The sequence below is a fragment of the Crinia signifera genome, chromosome 1, assembly GCF_055691185.1.
Source record: "Crinia signifera chromosome 1, ASM5569118v1, whole genome shotgun sequence".
Taxonomy (NCBI): domain Eukaryota; kingdom Metazoa; phylum Chordata; class Amphibia; order Anura; family Myobatrachidae; genus Crinia; species Crinia signifera.
This window is the reverse complement of record NC_139217.1, coordinates 159,834,070-159,858,238: the sequence shown is the minus strand read 5'-3', so window position 1 is coordinate 159,858,238 and position 24,169 is coordinate 159,834,070. Positions and strand designations below refer to the sequence as shown.

The following is a 24,169-nucleotide window of genomic DNA, read 5'->3' as shown; positions in this document are numbered from 1 at the left end:
GGTGTTTTAGGAACACATTCACACCTGCAATATCATAAAGCTGACACAGTAATGATGACATGTGTTCACGAATAACTGTAATTTACTTAAATAATTTAAATGAAGAAGCATAAATAATTAAGAACATTGATTACAATAATTAATGATAATAACAATATATGAACTTTAAAAATTACAACATTAATGATTAAAAATCCAGAAAGCAAATCACACTCAATCATCTTTAGGGAGGAGCTTAAGTGCTTGGAGTGTGCGGTGGAATGGGTCATCAGCTCCCAATGTCTTTCTCCACATAAATTCCTGTAAATAGGATTGGAGCTAATGTCCCGCTGTGCCTCTTTGGCGCTTATTGTGCCATTTACATGCGCCCCACAATCTCTCCACATTCTAGGTATGAACCCCTGTGGCCGTGTCAATGAAATTGAACCTATGGTTCACTTGAAAATGTTGGTATCCAGCCAGTTCAAGCTGTTGAGTGCTGTATGCCCTCCAGCAGTCCATATAATAGTGGTATAAATAGTGGTGACTGGCTCTATATTGTCAATTATGCACTCAATGGTGGCATCATGTCTGGGCACCATTTTCAGGAAACGATGTCCGGTTTCCCTACATATTCCACCAAAAATCTTCTGCTGTGGTAAAGTCCAGACGTTACTTTTGCGCTTAACAAACAACGTTTCATCTACCTCCACAATGTGGCCAGGTCCACCGATCCGCCGCTGTGGCTGCGCCATAATGTCCAGGGCGCAAGCTTCCGCATCCAGTGGTTATAGAGGACCGCAGTTAATCTTAGATATGTCAAACTGGGCCCAGGAGTAGATGAAGCGCACCAAGGTGACAAGCGATAAGCGGCACCCTGGAAAACAGTGGGCCGCTCTGAGGCACACTTTCACATGGCACCGGCACATAGACGCTTGCACTCACTGAGAGGCGCATTACGTGCCCATTCGCGCAATTCTGGGTCAGCGGAAGGAGTTCATGCTCTTGGAAAAAGTGTATAGCCTGAGCAAAAGATGGTCATCGATGCAGCCATTTGCGAAACTTGATATAGTTCTGCCATAGTTAACCAGCAGCTGTGAGGGATGCTTCCAGTCCTGTCAGAAAATCACCTCAGAATGATTTCTGAGAGGATCTGACAGGGGGCGGGAATGACAGGGAGCGGGAACGGGAGCAGTACTGAAATCGCATCGCATGCCACTATAACATCATGCGATGTGATTTCAGTACGGTACCGTACGTACTGAAATTGAGCGCCCTGCTAGGAAACAAGTACCATGTTCTCTATTTGATTATAATTTCCCACCATACAATCCCTATCCGTTGCAGGTGGAGACATGGTCAAACATTCAGGTGCGTAGTGCGATCATATTTCTGCATCTATCAGAAGAAATATATATATATATATATATATATATATATATATATACACAAAGAAAGTTATGGAAGTGCTTTCATTGGCTCAATGACAAACTCAAACTGGCTCATGGTCTGGCAATTTTTTGGGGTGAGCCTGAATCATCCCAGATTAAAGTTATCCAATGCCAGAAACTGCTTTTAATACTCCGACAATCTTCCTTGGTCAGCCCCCCCCAGGTGACGTTTTCCAGATTTTTGACTCCCATAGCAATGACTCCTCCGTGGGAATGTGCTATTGAGGTGAGCACTCAGCACACCCATGCTCATATTAAAAAATTAACACAGAAAATAACTGTACTGTTATAGATTTATAACTGCTTTTCCAAAATTCCTACAAGTGCAGATTTGATTTGTTTAAAAATACGTACATACAGTACACTACAGTTAATTTAATATTTTAGTAACTTAGCAACCAAAGAACAGCACATATCTTATTATATGAGTGTTCAAAAAGGATTCAATTATATCTTGCAAGCATCAGATTTGATTTTTCAGATCTTAGACATCTATAACCTTTGGGATAATTACTTTAAAATCATTGGTTTTCTGGAACAGAATTCATGGTTCAAATTAACAGAAGTTCAGTCTGCTGTTGCAGGGATGTTGCTATAATCTTATCCTATGGTACTTCTAAATAATTACCTTTTTATGGGGAAATATTTAATTGTGCACAGAAAATAAATCTTGTGGTTATATGGAAAAATGCATTTTAAAGTTGAAAAGATTTATTAAAACCTCATGCCAGTAGAAGGCTCTGGTAAACATTGTTTATAAAATAAAAACTTTTGTATGCCAACAGATTTGCAACCTTTTTTGGGGGTTAAAAGGGATCGTGTTTAAAATAAAAGTTTATCAGTCAAAAAGTTGTGCCTTTTACAGTTATAAATAAGAATTTTGATAATGAAAGTGAATATAATTGATTCCAAGTCACTATGCTCTTAACAACCTTGCCGATGCCTTTGTAACATATTTTGTCACTTACAGTAGACGATGCTTGATTAAAGCTTATAGGCTTCCACACAAAAAAAATATATATATATATTTTGCAAAATGTAGTTAATCTACCACTATGTTTTTGGAATGTGGGAAGAAAGTTTGGCACTTGGGTTAAACTCACATGACCTGAGGAGAATATATGAACTCTGCACAGATGTGGTCCAGCTTTGCGATCATGTCTGAATTAGGCCCATGGTGTCCTATACCCCTTCACATCGCAAACCCAGGTCGGAACTGGTATCGCGATCCCATACTACCCACATAGGTTAATTTGCTTCTGACAAAAAGATGTGTACAGTATGTTTTGTCCATGTGATAGGGAAATAAACATTGCTATAAAAGAGATAAAATATTGTTTTGTAAAGAGCTGTGGAATATGTGTAACCTATATGTTAGGAAATAAATATGATTTCTATTCTAGACAATTCTGTTTAGATGCCATTGGCACACGCCTTGTTGGACTGTGTCACATATGTGGGTAGTCAAATTTCAGGTTGGTTATATTTACATGTTTTGAGGTATGTTATTGTGTAGCTTCAATGCTATTGATCATCATTTTGTGTATGCACAAATTTCCATAATATCCATGTTGAAAGTGCAGAATAAATAAGCGTTTCCTTGTTTTTAATTTATTCTAATACTAGTTCCCAGCCTGTCAAAATGACGGAACAACAGTGATGTCATCACTGGTGGCTGTGTGTGCCGGAACGGAACAACACTTTAAGTGCTCTGTGGGGCGCCATCTAGTGGCCGTCTGTACCCAAAACATTGGAATTCACCCCATAGAGCTGAGAAGAAGCGTTAGTAGTAGTAGTACGTTTATTTATAAGGCGCCGCAAAGTGTCCGCAGCGCCGTACATAGCAAACAAAAAAAAACAAATTACAAGGTAACGTACAGGGTGTGTTGAAAGATACAGTATAAATAGGGGTATAGCTGGTCGAACTAAAATCAGCATCAGTTCAGAAGTAGGTGTCAAAATTGTCAAGGAGACTGAAGATGAAGTAGAGGAAGGGAAGAACAGGACAGGAGCACAGGTGAGGTAATGCGTTAGCCTTTTATTGTATAGGATCAGGTGACAACAGGTGTGGGCTATATTAAATATAATGGAACAATGATTATGTAACATACACGTCTGTCAGAAATCTGTATAATTTTTATTCAAAGATATGAATAATAAATACTGATTTTATACACATGTAATTTAGAGCACTGCTAGATGGGTTACTCTAAAATGTGTTCAACATATTAAATGTATATAGAATGCAAGAAAGTGCTCCAGGCTATTTTACTAGGAAATGTCAATTTGAAGTTGTGTAAAAGCTAATGTCAAGCTACGGTGCTACTTCTACGTGACAGAATTGGCCCACATAGACACATGTAATGGAATGCTTAATGTTTTAAATGACTGAAATGTCATTAGTGTTTACCTAAGGGCACACAGATCTAACAATGGCATTTACACAGGGATTACTAACTTCAAAGTCAGTGACATTATTGTTCTCTAACTTTAGCGTCATTATTATTGTTGCTATTCATACGGTATCTAGGATTGAATGTTGTTATGGCATCATATTCCCGTCTGGAGTGTAAGAACGTAGCTGTTGGATAGCAGATGTTTTAGGAAAGACCTGTGCTAGCAAGGCGAGCTAGGTTACAGGATGTTTATTGTGTGCCTTCTGTTCTTATTGGTTACTGGGGGAGGTTGCCTCATTTAAGTTAATTTCGAGCGTAATAGCCAGGTGATAAATATTCAGCTGAGCTATGGCAATCCTTAATTACCGCTGAATATTCACATTAGTGCAGAGACAGCAAAGTCAACTGCCCCTGAAAGGTTATAACCTTCATTTTCAAATACTGCTCTGGTAAGGCTTGTTCCTTAAAGACGTCCTTATATGAAAGTTCTGAATGTTGCAATGCTTACTACTGTGTAAGATGTGAGGTGTAAACTGTATACAAAGCCCTTATTCAGCTTGAGTTGCTCATATGTCATTTGAGCCAAAGAGCATTTCTTGTTTTTGTTTCATCAGAGCTTAGCTGAGCTGCTTGTGTAAGTCAGTGTGCTGGGAAGAGAACTTGCTGTTATAATCGGCAAAGAAAAACAGTTTGCAAAAATGAAGGGAGGCATGCATCTCCAATGTTAGGCAGGTCAGAGACACATTTGTATAAGCACTGCAACCAAATGTCAAGATTATTTTACTTAACATTTTGAAATTATTGTAAATTATTAAAATAAAAGTAGCATTCTGGGAAAATGAGTATATTTGGAAAACTCCTTATTTCAGGGAGGGATGGTCGGCTCTGGTGTGGCTCCCCAGATTGTCCACACCAGCCTCTGCTTACTCAGTTCCGATTATTAACTTCACTATTCAGCTATGAGAGAGGCTCCTTACATCACTGATCCCTCTTCCTACCTGCCAACTGGACCTAATATTCCTTGGTTTCTCCAGTGTTCTGTCAGTAGGTTGCTGCATTGTGGAGTAATTGTGGCATTGGATGTTTCCCTTCCAATTTTGCCCACTTCTCTCTTCCTGACCTTCAGGACCGCTATATAGCCTCCCCTCCTCGTGTCACTTTAATTATTTTCAAATTCTTAGCTTCATCCACTTTCAAATCCAAATCCACTTTGTGATGCTCTCCTGCCTAATTTGAAAGTTTGTCTGTACTCGATTGGCCGGAAGGGAACCCTTTCTTTAATTTATAGTACAGTTTTGTCTTCCAACCACCCATCTATTGAATCCAATGAATTAGCTTGGGAATTTAATTTATCTTTTAGAAGATGATCAATGGGAGGAGATCCAACTATTCAGTAGATGTAAGGAGGTGTTTTATGGAGGAGAAGTGGTATCAGCGCAGTTATCTGTGCTGATACCAATTCTCCCCCATGCATGAAGAAGTGTAGTAAGTGACAGGTGCTGCTAATTAAAAGAAAGTGCACCAATGCTGTGGGGCAATGTGTGAGCAGTCAGTATTGATGATTGTTCCGACATCTGCGGTTATCGATTTGGACAATTGTAGGTGGCATTGCCTATACACCGTACCTGGCTGTGACAGCTGCTGGCTCTGAGCTGCATGGGAGATTGTGTAAGACTTGATAGATCTCATGCATGTCTAGTGAGGCGGCCGAGGGAAGAGACACCTTGCTTAAACACTAAGCTGACGTGCTGTGTGCTCAACAGAGGTGTGAACTTTTACTGCCCCCCCCCCCTCTCCACCCCTATAGCAGATAAGATGTTTATAAATCCTGTTGGTGTGCCTTCCTGCTTTGCCTCAGTAAAGCCGCAAAGCCAAAAGAGTTATGGCGGCAAGTAATGTGCAGGTGTAATGCATATCCACCCCTATGTACAGCTTAAGCCTCCATCAGTTTAGCAAATAGAGAAAATTGCTACAAAGTCTATACTCAGTGGTACCCTTTAAATTCCATGCTTTTTATCCTTGCTACCCCCAACCTGTGCTTTCTCCACCCATGGTCAATCTGCCCCTCTATGCAATATTTTTGGGATCCTGTCTGTTTTACCAATTAGCAGGGCTCTTGGGACTGGGATACCCTTGGACCCTGTGGTGACCCTGTTAAACTCCCATGTATCTGGGGTTTCCAAATCCAAAGACAGGTTGCTCACCCACATATGCAATCCATTTAAATCCCTAATTGCTAATCACTGAAAACAACAACGTCCACGTGCATCAATGTCGACATTCACTTTTGGCTAACATTTTTTGCCTCCATGAAATATATCTCATGCTTGCAGAATAATAGTATTGCCAAGTTTCAGGTGATATGGTCTCCATTGTCCAATCTCCGTTTTGTCACTCATGATCTTCTGCTGAACTCCCTGCATACTTTTTCTAATAATTGTTTACTCTTTCCCATTCGTATTCTCTGCTTTTCCGGTTATCTTTTTTTTTTATTATTAACATAACCCGATTGTCAGTTACATCTTTGGTATTCATGAGATGTATGAACATTTTGGTAAACTTACTATTTCTTTTTTTAAGTTTTGAATAGTCTTTTTCTACTGTATATCACTCATATTTCTTTGGAGCCTACTTGCCAAATTTTGGAAGCTTCCAAGGGCAGTATTCAATGACAAATATTCTCCGTGCATGGCGAGAGATTTTTTCTCTCGCCATGCACTCGCCCTGTTCCGGAGGGCTCTCTGCCTCTCCTGCTCCCTCTATTCAATGTGGTTAAGACTCGCTGCCACTCGCTGCGAGTCTTAACCCCTGCAGCGGACGAGCGTCCGCGGCAGGGAGCCATGGGACAGTGGCAGCCAGAGAGATTAAAGTCTCCCTGGCTGCCCCAGAACATATGTGGAGGGGAGGGGGCTCCCCGGGACCCAGGCAGCACAAGCTGCCCCCCCTATAGCCAGCGGGGGACCCAGTATTCACTGCACCCGATCGTGCATATGTAATGATCGGATGCAGTGAATATATGAATATCTAATGAGCGGCTCGTGCGCTCCGGCCCCCTGCTGGCTGCTCAGTGTAAAAAAAAAAAAAAAATTAAAAAAATATATATTTTTAAATTAAATATATATTCATGTGCTATAAGCACATGAATAAAAATAGCATGCCCCTTCACAGAAAAAAAACCCTGATTTTTTTACACCAAAATTAAAAAAAAAACCTTTTAGTTTAAAAGTTCACATTCCAGCTCTCCATGAAAAGATGGAGAATTGCTACACGGAGAGAGACGGCGAAAAATCACTTAAAAAGACGGCGAATATTTCACATTGAATAGGGTTGCTCACTTTTGGAGAGCAAAAGTCTCTATCCAAGGCGAGAAAAGCACAAATTTGCCATAAAACACGGCTAATTTTCTCATTGAATACTGCCCCAAGTGTTATGTGATGTGGGTGGGCTTTGGTGTGGTCACGTCATCAGACCCCATCTTCTGTTTGTCAGGACACAAATTGTGTAATCTTGTGGCAGTGTGGGGCATTAATCCTGTGAATTGAGTCATTGTGGCTCCACCTCCCTGTCATATTAAATAAATACAGTCATTGTGCATCTGGGGCACGCCATGATGAGGCAGATAGCATAGTAACATGCTCCCTCTTGCCCTTTGGACTTCTGGGAGGTTCAAAGTGCTGTCAGTTATGGTTTGAAGAATGAAGTAAACATTTGCACAGATAAAGTGGTTAGATCTATTTTATCTCTGAATGCCAGAAAATAAACATAATTTCCCTGTATATTCTCATATGTATTGTGTATATTACCAGTGTAAGTGCAGAGTTCACATCAGGAGTGTCAATCGTTATCATTAAAAAGAGGAGAAAGTATAGATAATTTAACAGTATTATCAGTAAAAGCATAATTGCCAATTCCCTTCACTTGTGCATAATATATCGCCAAACTGAAGTGTTCTCTATAGTACATAAAAGAGAATACAGCCTGGGCATTAACTAGGGGTGTTCTACCTGTGCTGTCATCCAGGGTGCAAATATGAGGGTAGAGCATTGTCGCTGCTGCACACTAGGGCGGAAGCCCACCATGTGACACTATGGATGAAGCCCTTCAAACTTTTCAGCATAGCAAGGTCCATTGAGAAAGGTGTAGTATCCATCTTCCTGCTCTTAGTGCTCCCTGATGTGTGTGGGACATCTGTGCTGGCCCAGGGCACAGATGCATCTCTCTTAAGGTGAATACACACTGTACAATTTTTTTGACCAATTTCGGTGAAAGACATTTCCCTTGAACCCAGTTTCCTTGACGAAAGATGTTGACGAAAGATCTAGCTACAGTTTTAATAGGCTCTTTTCGAAAGATATCCAAATTGAGCTGCATGCACAGTTGACGAACAATCTTGATGAACAACTGGAGGGTATGCGCATCATCATTTGTCTTTCGTCACAAACGCACTGAAAGATATTTTGACCAATTTTGTTCAGAATGGCCGAAATGAATGAAATTGGTCAAAAAAGTTGGTCAAAAAAATTGTACAGTGTGTATGCACTTTAAGTCACTGATCAGCAGGAGGCACTGAGCCAATCAGATTGATGAGCTGCTGCTTTATTGAGCTGCTGATCATCATCCATACAACGTATTGCACCAATGCTCCAGACTGTCTTAATGTACTTGCCATACTTGTGCTATGTGGAGTGGTTGGAGTATGGCTTGGATAATGAATTGTGCAAAACTGAGGTCAGATGCAGATTAAGTGAATAGTTTACAAAACATTTTTTAATAATTTTGCCTTTTTGTAATCTCCTGTTTTATGAGTTTCCAGGATTTTGCGATTAGAGTTCTTTGGAATCCTGTCTTACCTGTGTGATGCATATAGTACTAAAGCAATATAGTATGTTTTGTGGCAGTTCCGGGTTAAAGGGTCTACAGTGACTAGAGAGGCGGTCACGATGTCGACCACAAATTGTTGACAGTCAATGGATCGACACATGGAAAAGGTCAGACAAAAGGTGGACATGACAAGAGTTAACACAGGTAAATGTCAAAATGAGTTTTTCACTTTTTTTGGTGTCTGTTGGTCGACATGGACCCTCAAATAGTGTAATGCACTCGCCATGCTTTTGGCATTATTATATTCTCTCTCTATTACTACTGGGATTGTGAAGTAAGAACAAGTCGGTTACATTTTTTTTAATGAAAAACTCATGCCGACCTTTTCCAGTGTTGTCCATTGACATGTCGATAATTTGCTTATATTGACCTGTTTTCAATCTTGACCTTTTCCATAAGTTTACCTATTTCCAATTGACCAATAGTGGTTGACCAAGGGACTGTGAACCTAGGCACTGTAGACCATTTAATCCGGAACTGCCACAAGACATCCTGCATTGCTTTAGTATGCATCATACAGGTAAGGCAGGATTCCAAAGAGCTCTTAACATTAAAGCTAGTGACTGTCGACCTGGATACACTTGTGGCACGGTGATATCTGTTTCAGTATCTGTCAATAAAAAAAAGATGTAGCGCCTACAAATACATTTAGCTATGCGATTCATGTTTGGTAACTGCATAATGAACAATTGGGAAAGTAGAAAGAAATAATGCTACATCGTTAGAGACATGAACATTATTTAGGTTCAGTTCCTGAAGCTTGCATTAGAATACATTATTGAATAGTACCTATCCAGCTTAATAAAACATCACATTTGCAAAAAGCCTATGAAATGGCAGTGTACGCTGCATAAAACATGTATCCTTAAGCAATGAATTAACAAGCCATCTTTATGAGCCCTGCTAGTGCACTGTTAAGCTGAATGAATAGGACTCTATGCAGGTTTTAAATAAATCATACTGTAGTTTGCAGGAAGCATCCTGAATGTGTGTGAGGCGCACAGTGCTCTCTTGTAGTGCGAGAAGTCCATTAGAACACAGTGCGTTTCATATACAGGTCTCTTCCCTGCAGTGACAAATGTGAAAATTGCAAGCGTTCTAAAGAGCAACATACTTAACCTTTACATACAGAAGCACAAATGAATGGGCAAGTGTATAGTCGGCTTTGCCAAGTCAAATAGATATTTGGAAATCAAGGGAATCCTAAAAAACATGTCATATTTGAATTAATGGTTATTTATTACTTTTTTAAGTCAATCAATATGATTATTGATAGACCGATCTGAAACCATGTTGAAAGCATTTTATATTTCTGTACTTGAGCTACTAGACTGTACAAAAGAGAAATCTGAATTAGCATTTTTCCAGCGATGTCGCATTTGCACTACAATTACTGTTTTAATAGAAGAGTTCCAATGTGCTAGGTTTGTTATAGCTTCTGTTTTGTTTCGCCTTTCTTCTTAAAGGATTATTCTATAAAAAAAAAATTAAGCGCCCAAATTCATTGCTGAGGTATTGCATGTGATACCACTGCAACCGCCGCCAGATATCCACCGGAGAGTGCTTATAATACATCAGATGCGGACCTTCATACGCTGTATTGTTTGTGATCCTAGTCATGGCTGCAGGATACAGCAAATCTTTGTGGCAGACATGACTATCTGCGGATCCGATCCGATGCGCACAAGACTGTGGATCGGATTGCTATACTTGTAGTAGTGTTCATTCTAGCACACGCTATTTTTGAAAATCCATACTGTTCCTCTTCCCTGCCTGGGGTGTTGCTGTCTGCTTTTGTGCTTCTAGCACAGTGTGGTCTGTATATCAGCACTGATATGCAAACCAGACCTGTGCTAGAAACACCACAGCAGACAGCGACACCCCAGGCAGGGAACAGGAACTGCATGGGTTTTTAAAGATAGTGGGTTCTAGAATGAACACTACTGCAGTAAATTTCAAGAGAGCTATTTTCCTCTTAATAAAATTATAAAGTAGATAAGGGGTAGCCAGTGCAGTATGGCACTTTTCACGCGATTTATTGACCCAGTGGGTTGAAATCATGTGTAAAAGGGCCATATCGTAATAGTGTATGGGACATTGCAAAAAATAAGTACAAAAAATTAAAGCAAAGCTTTTTGGTTTATGTCTGCAGGAATTCCATGCTGCGCTGATATTTCCACTTTATCTGTACAAAACAAGCTGAGCAGGTATCAAGATCCCACAGTCATGAACTTCCCCTTCACATTCAGCAGAGCATAGAAGGTAAGCCTTTTATGGTGTTACAAAGATTGCAGATTGCAGGTAGTCATCGTTTAAAGAGCAGCTGGGACAAATCTCAGGATTTTCTAGGACTGATAGAGATTTCAAGATGTAGTTATTATTATTATTTCTTTGTTGGGGATAGGTGTTGCATTCAGTCCGTTTTTGAACTTTTGTGGGTTTTTTTATATAATATTCCATGCCCTGCTATGCCCAACACTTATAGAATTTATTTTATTAAAATCAAGTTGTGTTCATGGGTGGCATGTGGATGGGAACAGTAGAAAACTACTGAGGACTGATCGCAACCTTCCAGAAGTGTAAATAAAATCTGACTAAAGCAAACCTAGAAAAGCTGGTTTCATAAAATTGCTGGGTTACAGATTTCTAAGTCAAGAGTAGTAGGAAGGTTTGGATCACCTGATAAGGACAGGACCGGACATTCCTTGCTATGGGGCAAATTCATTACCGGATAAAAATCCTAGATTCAGCATCAATGGGTGATTTTCAGCAGGGACTGGGCTTCTCCCTAACTAAGAAGCTCCCAAGCAGGCAATGTTTTCCACTGGCTTTTGCTGGCATTAGCTTTTTCATGCAAAGCCCGTATAAGAGAGAATTAGGCAGTACTGTTGGATTAAGCATGGTCATGTGGTCACATGTGCCTCTTCACAGACCTGGCAAAGCAGTTCAATCATCCTTACCACTGCCACCTAGCTTTGGACTGGAATGGCAAAGTTGTATCAGTAAATTGTGCAACATAGGTACTATAACTTGGGCAACTCTTCAGCAGAATATTTTTATTCATTTCTGAAAATGTTTTACTGATTCTCTGTTTCTGGAATTAGTTCTTAGAAATCATACCTAGAATAAGGTGTCAGCGCTACCTACCACTGAGTGCCATCAGAGAAAAGCACTCCTTGTGCTTACAGAGAAACAGTGATTGCCTGCATATTTCTAGTCTGTTTATAAATTGCAGTTATTGCGTCCCACAGAAATGTATTTATCTTTGGTCACTTTACCGAAAGATAGCACATGAAAAAATACATTCTCATATTAACTTACTTGTGCTCTCTGTGCAGGAAAGTAAGAGTACCTTTAAATTATTAACACAACTGATTTATTGCTATTTTACCATGGGACTCCAAACTGCTTTAACACTGATATAAATATATGATAACTGTACTAGATAGCTGGCTTGGCTGCATACTTGCCTATATCAGAAATTATGTCCAAGGGGCAAGTGTCTCCCATCATGGCACTGCTGTACACAGATTTGTATGGGAGGCCTAGAGTTATTTAGCACTCTGTGCAAAGGCAAGTGTTATGTTGCTGGAAAGGACAAAAGTTAAGGTTACCAGCAACTGTGAAAAAATTATGTATATTTCAGGGTTATTTTTTCAGCGCAGGGAACAAGTAATGAATTATGAATTTAAAGCATGACCTGAAGAGTATACAAAAATCTTAGTTTTCTTATCTGGCCCCTCTTCTACCCCAACTATTTACCCTGATCAAGTCGGAATTATGAGCCGTAGACCACATCATTCTATTTACAAACAAAACCTTTCATAGTTTCACATCTAGTGGCCATTTGTATTTGTTTCAAGATGGCATTTTGACACTTTACCACTCCCCAACAACGAGGGTCTCTGTTGAAAAAAAATCTAATGTGTATGGGATTTAAGATTAAATTTGTTCTATAGTTGAGGCCAGCGGTGTAGTTAGGTGCCACGGTGCCCGGAGCAAGGGCATGTTTCGCGCCCCCCCCCCCGATTTGTAGTAGGCGGGGCTCTTGCGTGGCAAAAAGGGGACGCGGCCTAACATTATACCACACACAGTAATGCCCATTGCACATAAAGCCACATGCTGTATTGCCAATTACACAAAGGACACACTTGATGCCCATTACATACTATATAACAAATCATAATGCCTATTAAACGTCACACAGACATTACATAGTATACCACATGCCATAATGCCCATTATACATTTTGCCACACATAATGCCTATTACACGCTGCGCCTCACACTGTGATGCCAATTACACGTTGCGCCTTACACCTTGATGCCCATTACACATTATGCCTCACACCGTGATGCCCATTAGATGTTGCGCCTCACACATTACGCCTCAGACCATGATGCCCATTATACAACACATGGTGATGCCCATTACATATGCCACACACTGTGGTGCCCATTACACATTATTACACATTATTTGACACACATGATGCACATTACACATTATTTGACACACTGTAATGCCCATTACATATTATACGGCACAGGACAGACAGGGGGGGGGGGGGGGGGGGCAAAGATGGACAGATAGAACAACATAGATAGAAAGATGGACTAGGGGAGGGGGAGCACAGATGGATGGAGGGGCAGCATAGACAGAGGGAAGAGTTGGGGGGGGGGGGGGCAAAGACAAACAGATGCTGGGATACTCACCATTACTTTCTCTCCTTCATCGCACAATGGCAGCGGCTCCTCCTCTCTGTGCGGAGCATTTCTGTCCAGCAAAGGCGTCAGCACGCAGTGGGTCCTCTCCCTTTTCTCCCCCCTTCATGGTGAGGCTCTGCTCTGGGCAGCAGTGTCCTCATGATTCGGCTCCCCCCCCCCCCCCCCCCCAGCTCCGGGCTCGATGACAGGAGCGGAGATAAGGTTAATAACCAGTGCCCTGGCTGCAATCGTGTGGGGGGGTGCAACCCCGGCAACCCCCGTGCGCACGCCTATGCGCTGGGACGGAGACATGCACTGCTATTTAAAATTCACATCTCCCGCTGGACCGCGCTGGCCAATGGGCGCTCGCGGTCCAGCAGCCCCCAGTTGATTGGCTGCTGGACCGCAAGCGCCTATTGGCTAGCGCGGTCCAGCGGGAGTCGTGAATTTTAAATAGCACCGCGTCTCCCGGACACAGCGGCACAGGTAGCCGGGAGCTAGCGGGGCAGATGGTGCGGCATAGAGAGCGCAGGGGAGCGGGCGAGGTGGCGGTGCCTGCACAGCTCCGGCGCCATGATAGACCCCTGCGCCCGGAGCTGGTGCTCCACCGGCACCGCCCTCGCTACGCCTTGAGGCCCCTTTTCTTATTTTGAGTCTCTGTGCTGGAATCTATCCTCAACCACAGGCATAACTTCCAGTATATATGGCCCTGCATAATGAGGGAGCAACTCCTTTGCATGAATCTCATGAGCTGCTTAGGCCAGAGGCTCCTAAATGCAGTCATCAAGTGACCTCAACAGTCCAGGTTTTACGTATATACATGCTTGGCCACAGGTGACTTATTTAGTAACTCAGACTCAGTCAATTTGATTTAAACCATCTGTGCCATGGATATGGTTAAAAACCTTTACAGTTGGGATTCCTTGATACCACGTTTGGGAACCTCTGGCCTTGACAAACAAGGATCACAAATTTGGGAAAATACCGCCTCCAGTTCCATTTGTGTTAAAATTGAAGGCAATGTGTTTAAACTTTATACAATTGGTATTATGTTCCTTCGGGAAGCGGTCATCTATTAGAATGAATTTAGGTCTACAGTCATTAGGTCGACCCCACTAGGTCGACTGGCAGGAAGGTCGACCTGACTTAAGGTCGACATGGGCCAAGGTCGACATGACTTAAGGTCGAATTTGCATAAAGGTCGACATGAGGAATGTCGACTGGTCATAAGGTCGACATGGGGTTTTTCACTGTTTTTTGAGCCGACATGTGCCGACAGGCGGTATTTCATGCCCTACCATCCACTAGGGCGTGGAGGAGGTTATTAAAGCTGTGGCGAGCGAAGCATTGCGAGCGAAGCGAGCTATGCGAGGGTCCGATTCTCATTGCCAACTGTGTCCATGTCGACTGTGTCGACATTCGGATAAAAAAACAGTGAAAAACCCATGTCGACCTTATGACCAGTCGACCTTCCTCATGTCGACCTTTATGCAAATTCGACCTTAAGTCATGTCGACCTTGCCCCATGTCGACCTTAAATCAGTTCGACCTTCCTGCCAGTCGACCTAGTGGGGTCGACCTAATGACTGTAGACCTAAGTTCATTCTGACAGATGTACCTCTTCAAACACCTCACACTCACATACAGGGCCATCTCTAATTCCATTGCTCCATATATCTCTAACCTCATCTCCATTCATACACCCTCCCGCCCTCTACGGTCAGCTGACGACTGTCGTCTCTCCTCCACCCTGATCACTGCTTCCCATGCTAGAGTACAGGACTTTGCCCGTGCTGCACCCCTTCAGTGGAACGCACTCCCTCGCTCCATTAGACTCTCCCCGACCTTGCAAAGCTTCAAACGGGCACTGAAAACTCACCTATTCATCAAAGCGTACCCTTCCACTGCATAAACCAGCTGGTTCTCCGACCCCTTGCCTGATTACATCCTGCTATCTAACCACCACCCCCTCGCTTGCACCTCTTGTAATCTGTCTGTCTCCCCTTCCTACTAGATTGTAAGCTCCTCCGAGTAGGGCCCTCTTCCCTCCTGTTGTCAAAGCCCACTTCTCTTCACATTTCACTCACAGCTCTCCTTTACTCCAACACTCAGTGACCATCTTCATACTCATCTCCATCATTGGCCTCAAGCCTCTAGTTGTATGTTGATTGGGTCCTCACTACTTACATTTAAGCTGTAATGTGTATTGAACTGTGGCGCTCTTTATTTGTACTGTATTTTTGTTATTTATTCAATGTTATGCCAAGTTTTGTCTCCCTGTATTGTTCCTTTGTACGGCGCTGCGAAACACTTGTGGCGCCTTATAAATAAAATTATAATAATAATAATAATAATAATGTACCGATTCCGTTCCTTCTTGGCTGAAGCCTCAGATAGATGCTGTAAAGGATACTCTGAAGATGGCACCTTCTTTCACGTATCGTGGACCTGCCTGCAGATTTCATCATTTGTGTCAAGAAGTTAACATTACATTTTTCCTCCTTCCTTTAAGCCTTCCCACGCTCTCTAGGCACCAGATTAAGTTATGTCACATAGCCCGTGACTGAAAAAAGGCTACTCCACCTCTCATGTAAGCAATTCATGGATTTAGTAGGTTTATAAAATTGAATACATGTCTAGTGTACTGCATCACTGCAAGCTATTTGATAAAATGTGGGGCCCTGGCAGACTTTCCAAAATGCCCGGCCACCGTTTTCCAATTGCACCCATATTTTTACTGATGGTAACACAACAGGATGTCCACCCAAACTGCTCTGAACACTTCCTAATTCTTTCATTCTTCTATTATTCCTTCCCTTTTCTCTCTTTCTCTTTTTAGACAGTTACTTTAGCTGTCGCTATTGAAAATGTTCTCTTTTCACTGTTTTTTTTTTTACAAAAATGGATCACTAATATGCAGTTGTTTATTTGTAGCAGACATTTTTTGTGTATGTATACACTTTACTATTTGGATGCTTTGCTTGCTGTATTATGTGATGGTAAAGTGGTGCAGCATCATTAAATGATTGCATTTACCGTCATTGTGAAGAGTGCGCAGGATCAAAATGATGTGCTTTAATGCAAACCTCGTAATCGGCATCATGGACATTTCTGCAGAGTAATCAAGTATGATTTACATGGGCAGCGGGGATCCGGGGTGTGTCGGCGTGTGGGTGGCAGGCAGCAGGTCGGGTGCTACTAGTTCCCATCCACCGCAGGGACCCCACCGCTGACTGTAGTGCCCAGCTGCCGCAAGAACCCACTGCCCCCTCTGCGCTGCCTGACCCACTGACTGCCACCCAACCGCCACTGCCGCAGCAGTGCTGATGTGGGGGCTCCTGATGTGTGGGACCCGGGGCGACCACCCCTGACGCCCCGTGCTTAATCCGGCCCTGCTCTGCATCCAAGAAAAAGATGATTGCCTGGGCCATGTAGCGCTACCAATGAAAAAATAATTAAATGGTTTGCTTCATTGCAAAGGTTTTTTGTTTGGGTAAAGGTATAGTTGCAGTGTGCAGGGTTTATTTACTAAGCAAGTTGTCACTTCCCAGTGTCTTTAAGCCCTTCATTTAAAAGACCAATGCTTTTGATAGCAAATTACCCCATGTTTTTCTATATAAATCATTGCCCTTTTAAATTTTAGGCTTAAACCCGAAAAGTGAGTAACTGCTTGCTTTGTAATTAGACCCCTGTGATACCCCCTGCTAAACATGGAGAAAGAATCGTGATTTACTGTGGTTCTTTTGCTCTATCCCGAGTTGACAGCTTGGACAGATTGACTAGCACCTCAGCATTTTACAGCACCATCCAATTCTTTCTGGTCTATGCCTAGTTGGCTCATCCTACAGCAAAATACAGACCTAAAACCTACCTCCAGGCTATAGCAGAACTACCTTCAAGGAGTCTTTAAATCATAATCATGGCAAGCACAGTCTCCAACCTGAAACCATATCGAGATTGTTTTGGATTTACCAAATGAAGGCCCTAATTCAGGGTCACTGCTTACCGAGTGCTGAAATGCCACCCACCTGCCACCATATCCCCTCTGTACCATGCGAGGGGATATGTACGAAAACACACGCTGACTACCATCAGAAAAATAGCACTGCCTTTGCCCTATAGAAAGATTATTTAAAAGTTTAGTAATAGTTATACAAAAATGGCAGGTTGAGTTTAAGTAGCGATCTACCTACTCACTTACTCTTACCTCCTGTGTGTGCTACATTTACTCTCTATATGTAGTGGGGGATGGGCCATCATTTTTTTGCCCCGCCCAACCCCCCTCAGTGACTGTGTGTCTCTCTGCCATAGAGGAATGAAGTAAAATAGAGAAATATTTTAAAGTATTGATTTTGATACCAATAAATAATGACTTTCAATGTTTTTCAACATTGTGGGATAAGTAGAAGAGCTATCCATAATTATTTGTTGCTGTAATTATGTATATAGCTAATCTGCACTTGTAAACAGACTATTTGTTGTTTCTAGTATACAGCTGTCACACTGGTTGCCTGTGTAAGTAAAGTATTGCTGTTCAGCTTAATAACCTGCTGTACAGATGTAGTTATGTTCATCGTTGCCGTGATTCGACCATTTGTGTTTGATTGCCATGCCAAAGTTGCTCCCGCAGCGTCTAATCACAATGCTTCCACACAGAGGCAGAACTCTGGGAGGCAATGGAGTCATCTGCCACCGGGCTCCTGCTCCCCATGCAAGTATAAATCAGGTATTTAAAAGCCAAAAATATTGCTTCTGTGGCTGAGTTCTGAGAAAAATATGTGTTATCTATCTATATTTCTTAACATAAATATATATATATATATAAAACATTTTATTGGGTTGTGTTGTGTATATGTGTGTGTGGGGGGGGGGGGGGTCACCAATATATATCTTGCCTCCGGGCATCTGAAGTGAATTAGATGCTTGCGCGTGGTGACGGGATCACGCCAATCACCACGGAAGTTCATTGATGCAGGTACCATGAGCATGGGTACATCTGTTTGTGTGTTTTTTAAAAGGTAGACAAAACATCTCTGCTGCGGCTATGTGTACGTACTGCAGGGTTGCCGACCCTCCCGAAATTTCCGGGAGTCTCCCGAAAATCGGGGCTCCCTCCCGGCCCCCCGGAAGGGTGGGCAACCCTCCCGGATTCAGGGGGGACCCCCGCTGTCCCCCGGATCGCGGCATTAAAATGCCGCAATCCTCGGGTCTCAGAGGAGGGGGCGGAGCTAAAATGACACAATCGCGTCATTTTAGCCCCGCCCCCTCCACGGAGATCACTGAATTTGCTGGTTTAACAGCATGGGGGCGGGGCTTAGTGACGTCACGCTTAAGCCCCGCCCCCTGAGCGGCTACTGAATCTCTCCTCTCCGGGCCTCTCCCGGAGAGGAGAATAAAAAAGTCGGCAACCCTGACGTACTGCGGCTATGTATGTACTGACAGTAGAGCATCTGTACTTCATAAATGTTTACCAGTAGTCTCAATAGTCATATTCTTAATTGATAGCCCAGTCATACAGAAGCACATTAATAAGAATATCTGCACATCTCAAATCAGCTCATAAAATTTACTAGTGCCAGAAATATTTAACAGGACATCATTTCCATTGGATCAATGTAATTCTGGGCACAGACTTGCAAATAAACATCATGTGGAGATTTTTTGTTTATTTGAAATCTGTCATCTGCCAGCTCATCAGAGTGGCCCAGTGGTTAAAGGCACAAACTAGGATTCATGAACCTCAGCGGGCAAATGACCTGCTACATGTGTAACTGTGTGCAGCCCCAGTGACAGTTCTGAGCAAAAAAAAAACAACATGTGGCTTTGAGCCTGAATTAATGGTCACAATGATGTCTAAAAATGGATGTGCTATATTAAAACAAGTACCTAATAATAAAACTATATTTCCCAGCTCAGATATAGCACATTTATGTTCCTGATTTCAGTTTTCTGCAGCGGTTTGCCATAGTTTTTGCCATTTTCTGGAGAGACAGATGCAGTCAGTGGATTACTTGGACTACTCTGAGGCACTAACAGCTGATTTCCAATGTCTTCCAGAAAGAGAATTCCCAAGTTTCAGCAGAGTTGGTGACATTGGGCCTCCTTTTCTTTTGATTGGATCCATGCGCACTGCTTATCCTGCACACATTATAGATCTGATACATACATTTACACAACCCAGTACTTCTTAAAGGACCACTTTCAAATGTTTTTCATGCATTTGTAAATATAGGGTAATAAACTGTAGATAATGTTATTTTGTTGTCTAAATGAGCCACCTTGAGAAGGGCATTAATGCTTTGAATGCCAACATTTCTATGAGAGATGTGTAACATATACGCTAAAAATAACAGCATCACTCACATTTGTTATATAAATTCAACTAAAAAATGTTTTTACACCTATTTTGTCAAATTCACTGGGCACTCAAAGGGTTAAGGAGTTTTAACTAATCTTTAAATATAAACATTTGCTTTTTTAATGGAATCAAATGGCTGATTATATTTTAATCCATTATATCAATACATCAAAGGATGTTTTGAAAAGGGACATATTCAAAAGAATTGTCTAAAGGGATGTGTATGGTTACATTACAATGTATTTGTGCAAAAATATAGGGATAATGCTACAAAGGAGTATTTTCTCTAGTTATTGATAATGCAGAATGTATTGGGTAATTGTTTCAGTAATTGTAGCCTTTATCTGTGTTTTTTTTTTTTTTCTTTTTATTGCTTGTCGTTAATATATTCTTTCTTCCTACACCACATGGAACTTGCTTTGGGACTGCTTAATGAAATTATATAAATTAAGATGTAGAAATTCAGATCATGGGTTCTATGGAACTGAAATTCTGACCATGGCCATTGGCTAGCTCAGTGGTTCCCAAACTGTGCGCCTAGGCTCCCTGGGGTGCCTCGAGACACTTGCAGGGGTGCCTCAGGTTGGTCGTCCAGGACCAATTCAAATTATTTATGATCAATTATTTCTGGACAAAACCAGTGCTGTTGGCTGCCAATCACAAAATGTGTACAATCAGAACCAAATCCTGCCCTGTTACCACATAACTGAACCTAAGAAACACATATAAACACAATCTACTTAATTTGCTATATATTTTTAATATATAAATTATAACCTAAAGATGACCAATATTTGTGGGCTACATAAAATAGGACAGCATATTTACCCTGCATGGGAAAATAAATGTAAGGCTTGCATGAGGAGCAGTCTATATCGCCAAGCTGTAATCCAACTATTTTCTGCTGTCAAAGTTCCCTGCAACAAACAAATATATTGGGCCAGATGCACCAAGCTTAAAAAAAATGATAAAGTGTAGAGATAAACCACCAGCCAATAGCTCCTGTTATGTTACAGGCTGCAATTTAAAAATGACAGTTAGGAGGTGATTGGTTGATGGTTTATCACTCTTCACTTTAGCACTTTTTAAAGCTTGGTGCATTTGGCTCAATAAATTTCACAATTGTTTAGATTGCCCTCTTGGATGTTCCTATCTTCCTGGGCATTACAAGCAAGGCATAATCATCCACTATTCAGTAGAGCTCAAAAGTCTTGGAAAATAGTTTTCTATGAATTTCTTTGTTGCAAAGTGTCAACAAATGACACTTATCATTTTAGGACCTTTTTGCAGATTACCAAAAATGGGGCACAAAATTGGTTCCATATGTGCTCTATAAGATTTAGGAAATGGACCTGGTCACTCCAATACATTGATTTTTTTTTTTTTTTTGTGTGTGTGTGTGGAAGTAGTTATGAATCATTTTGGAATCATGTTGTCCTGTAATTTTTTGGGGCATGTTCTGTTTTGACAAATAGTACTATTATTTAGTTCACATTTCTCTGTTAACAAACTAATCCATGATACCCTCTACATGGTGTACTGCAGAGACATGACGTCCTTGTGTTCCAGATTATGGGGGAAATTTACTAAGATGTGAAATACACTTCACATGTCATGTTGCTATGGGCAATCAATCAGATCCTGTCTACTATCTTCTAGAGCAGTGGTTCCCAACCTGGGGTACTAGTACCCCTGGGGGCACTCTGCAGACCAGTTGGGGGTACTTGAAAATAATATTGGTAATGGCGGACGATGAAAAGGTCTTTTGATGGCTGAAGAAGACCCATTGCCATGGAGACAAACCATGTTGTGTCATATGCCTGACCAGCAATCCACTGGGAGCTTCCCATGCTGCCCTCAGACATCAGCAGTCATCTGCCCAGCACTTACAAAGGTGAAGGAAGCAGCAGCATTAATCCTACAGGTGTTAGTGGGAATCCTGGAGATAGTACACAACCAGTGTCTAGACAAAAAAGAAGGGCATGATTCCTGGCTGTATACTACTCCTCCGCTCCTCCTTAATATAAGGATCTGCATACCGCTGAGTACTGTCCATATTTCAAAATGAGAGGAGGGGGTACTTATCAATGAAAAGCCTAATCAAGGGGTACGGGAGAGAAAAAAGGTTGGGAACCACTGTTCTAGAGGGTGAAAAAGAAATAAGAAGTAGCTTCTGATTGGTTGCCCATAGCAACATGACCTGTGAAGTGTATTTCACATCTTAGTGAATTTCCCCCTATAAGTCAACACCAAAAGGTCGATATTGACAAAAGGTCAACATTCAGTAGGTTGACCTGTACATAAAGTCGACGTGGAAAAGGTTGATGCATTAAAAGGTCAATATTACTTAGTGTTCATTCTAAAACCCGCCATCTTTGAAAACCCATGCAGTTCCTGTTCCCTGCCTAGGGTGTCGCTGTCTGCTGTGGTGTTTCTAGCACAGGTCTGGTTTGCATATCAGTGCTGATATACAGACCACACTGTCCTAGAATCATTACAGCAGATAGCGACACCCCAGGCAGGGAACAGGAACTGCATGGGTTTTCAAAGATGGCAAGTGCTAGAATGAACACTACTCCTTTTTTTGGTGTCAATGTTGACACATGAGCACGTAGACCGCCAGCTAGTGTAGTTTTTGCTTGCCATGCTTCATTCACATGTTTTTTTTTTTCATACATAAACATCCAAGTAGACACCAAATTGGGAATAAAGCATTGTGAGCGAAGCTGTGAACTAATTGGGGGTCCACGTGTTCTGGTGTTGACATTGACACCCAAATAAAAAAAAAACACTTTTCATGGTTCAATCTTTTCCATGTTGACCGTGGCTAATGTAGACATTTTGACAATGTCGACCTTATGCCTTTTGACCTTTTGTCAATGTTGACCTTATGCCTTTTGACCTTTTGTCAATGTTGACCTTGTGACTTTTGACCTAGACACTGTCTAGGCTTTGTTCCATAACAAGGACATTACCTACAGTATGCACTACAAGTATTAACAATAGACTAAAAAAAAAAGCTACTTTATTCAAAAGATTATTGGGTGGCTAGCCTTGACGGTGAGATGTGCTGAGCGTTTATCTATGCGTTTTGTAATCCAACATGATTTTTGTTGTTTCAGCAGCTTTTATCATGGGTAGATGTATTGGCATGAATGAATCTTATTCTTAAAACCTGTTCTGTCCTGTGCAAAGGCGTTTATTGCCAGATGACAGCCCTAAGGTCAATGCCGCCACTTATCTGTCCTTGTATTGGATGTATTTCATGTCACTCTTAAATCTCACTTGTAATGGTTGTTTAATATGTTTCTAGTTTAACAGTAAATCATGCTGATTTGTTCAGATTTCAGATAGTAGTAAAGTATTGATTGTTTGGACATTATTAAAGTATGAAAATGTTAGTATACGGTCATCCGTATTACTGTGTCTATTAAATTACATAGCGAGATCAGTTGGATCCCTATAGTAGTAACTTGGCAACAATAAGCCTTGATTGATGGTAAAATGATGTTCATTTCTGAAAGTGTGCTGGGTCCCACCGGTTTTATCATTGGCTCTATGTGCACATAGCTTAGATATAAACAGTTAACAGTTATAATAATGACAGACAGCAACATAAAAACACATTTTCTATCACCGTGAATTTGTTAATTTTACAGCGAGTTGCTCAGTGTTTTTCCACCCTTGTTACACTGAAACTTGCATATTTACACAGATGCTGATCTAGAGGGTGGGCTAATCTAGAAAGCTTGTGTTTCGGTTCAGTATTTGCCAAGAACAGCAGCTGCTTTAAGGCTTACACGATATGTAGTAGGGGCCGCCTTGTCCTCGGCAGTTGGATCATTGAGATTATACAGTAAACCTCAGTTACTTCACTATGGTGCCTACTCATCAGATTACCATTCTTTGTAAGTGAAAATCCACATTTGTTTATGGGATTTAAATTAAACTGCATGACCTCAAATAATATCTATGTGGGCATAGTAATGTGTTGACCACTCGTTGGGAGTGGTTTTCCAGACTTTGCTGTGATAGCTGAGAAACCATAGTAAAAAGAACCGATTTGGCAAAATATACTAATTGAAACTGAGAACAGTGGTAAAATGAGACACTCAGATGCTTCATATTATCTCCCCCTCAGATACAATACACAGTTACTTACTTTAAGCAAACACAATTCTTGTAATGTTTTTTTTGTGGCGCGTTATATGTCTCTCTTATACTGCTTTCACATTGCAGAAATGGGTAATGACACGGTATTCTTAAATGGGACTTTAAAACGGGTCTGAGCCTTGAGACCTTTCACATTGCAGGTGAAAACCGTTTTAAAAATCATTTAATACCATTCAAACATTCAACCCGTTTAACCCCCAAGGGACACGTTTCAAGCCATTGAA

General features: G+C 41.4%; 1 protein-coding gene across 6 annotated transcripts in view; it reads left to right on the top strand.

Moving 5' to 3' along the window:
- CSGALNACT1 (chondroitin sulfate N-acetylgalactosaminyltransferase 1) overlaps positions 1 to 24,169 on the top strand; it is a 352,935-nt gene that overhangs the window by 86,125 nt on the left and 242,641 nt on the right. For 4 of the 6 annotated variants that reach the window (XM_083175360.1, XM_083175383.1, XM_083175393.1 and 1 more), the window contains one exon: positions 10,860 to 10,969. The exons of the other annotated variants lie outside the window; for them this stretch is intronic. The gene's annotated coding sequence lies outside the window, so the exon portion shown is untranslated. The remainder of the gene's footprint in view (positions 1 to 10,859; positions 10,970 to 24,169) is intronic. 6 annotated transcript variants of the gene reach the window in all.